This window comes from Elaeis guineensis, chromosome 8 (genome assembly GCF_000442705.2).
Source record: "Elaeis guineensis isolate ETL-2024a chromosome 8, EG11, whole genome shotgun sequence".
In the NCBI taxonomy this organism is placed as follows: domain Eukaryota; kingdom Viridiplantae; phylum Streptophyta; class Magnoliopsida; order Arecales; family Arecaceae; genus Elaeis; species Elaeis guineensis.
The window spans coordinates 76,636,834-76,638,498 of NC_026000.2; the positions used below are offsets into that span (position 1 = coordinate 76,636,834).

A 1,665-nucleotide genomic window follows, 5' to 3' on the forward strand; every position below is an offset into this window, starting at 1 on the left:
GTTACATGTTAGGTCGATGATCACTAAAACCCGACTTGCAACCATTAGACGAAGAATTAGAAAAGACTCTTAGGACTATCCAAGTTAGAAACATGGCTGCACCTGGTGAGGCTAATCCTCTATGCTCATTGAGAGAATACTTCACTCCATCCTCGTATACCTACTCTCCATGCATTCAAGCACCTCCAGTAGAAGCTACCCAATATGAGATTAAGTCTAGCATTATTCAAATGTTGCCATCATTCTATGGACTTAGTAACGAGGACCCATACAAACACTTGGATGAATTTCTTGAAATTTGTTCCACAGTAAAAATCCAAAACTTCTCAGATGATGCCCTTAGGTTGAAACTGTTCCCTTTCTCACTTAAGGACAAAGTCAAATATTGGTTAAACTCCTTAGACTCTATAACCATTTCAACTTGGGAACATCTTCCGAGAGAATTTCTCAAAAAATACTTTTCAATTAGAAAAATAAATCAAATTAGAAAAGCTATCACCAGTTTTTTCCAATTGGAGGGTGAACTTTTTCATAAGACATGGGAAAGGTTAAGGGACCTCATTCGTAAATGTCCACACCATGCTGTCCCTAAATGGCAACTTTGTTAGTATTTTTATGATGGTCTATCAGAGAAACACCAACAAATGGTTGATGCATCATGTGGTGGGACATTCATGTTAAAGAGTGAGGATGAAGCTGAAAGGAATATGCCCTACAAGTCAATCGAAATTTGAATTTTGATGGGTTTTTCTTGTAATCTTTCAGACTTATGTATTGACTCTTTAAATAATAAAAGGTATTTTCATCATATGTTGCATCTTACTTTAGTAATGATTATGATGAACTCCATAAATCAAAAAAATAGGTTTAGGGTTATGATGAGATCATACCTATGAGATCTAAAATCCTAAAAATCCTGATTTAGAATATTCCTAGTCATAGGAGCATTGAGTAGGAGATCAATGTTCCAGATAGATTAGCACTTTGTATGTATGCTCGATGGAGAGGGTGGCAGATCTCATATGCCACTTGTGTGAGACACTAATACAAGGAAGTGGGTGCTTATTAGAGAATGAGTTCACTGAATTGATCTGACTTAAGAAACATCTTATGGAATTTACTTACCTGTCAGAGATGTTTTCTTATAGTGGGAGTTGTGCATGTAATCTTTTGACCTGAGACTACCATAGAACCTTGTATACATGAATCCATATTTTTTGGTTCATACTCATTCATGACTTAGTCATGTACGGGGTGTTCTAGATATGGTAGAATGTGTATGGAGGTTGTGAGTAGGTCAACATGGAATCGATCACTCTTGGTAAGAGGAAATCGCATCCTACTTGTTCTGATCGATTGATGATTCAGGAAGCCTTTGATCAAAGAAAAATAAAAATTAGAAAGAGTTTTTAATATTTTATTAATTGAATCATCATATAAGATTGAGAGAAATATGAGTATGATATTAGATTTGACATCATTCCATATCCAGAGTCATATTCGGGGTGCAGAGAGATCGCAGGATCAAATTGCACGATAACTTTCCACTGAATGGTATTTTTGGTATTTTTATCAAAAATTTTATATCTTTCAGATAGACATGATACGTTGCTAGACATCAATCTTGTCTTATGGGTTTGATCAAATTAAAGAGTTTAATTCAAT

The 1,665-nt window shown here is 35.1% G+C and overlaps 1 non-coding gene across 1 annotated transcript; it reads right to left on the minus strand.

Annotated features, from left to right (window-relative positions):
- Nucleotides 1-480: 480 nt before the first annotated feature.
- On the minus strand, nt 481-586 carry LOC140851380 (small nucleolar RNA R71). The gene has a single exon (XR_012134133.1). It is a non-coding gene; the product is annotated as a small nucleolar RNA R71 (small nucleolar RNA).
- Nucleotides 587-1,665: the final 1,079 nt, after the last annotated feature.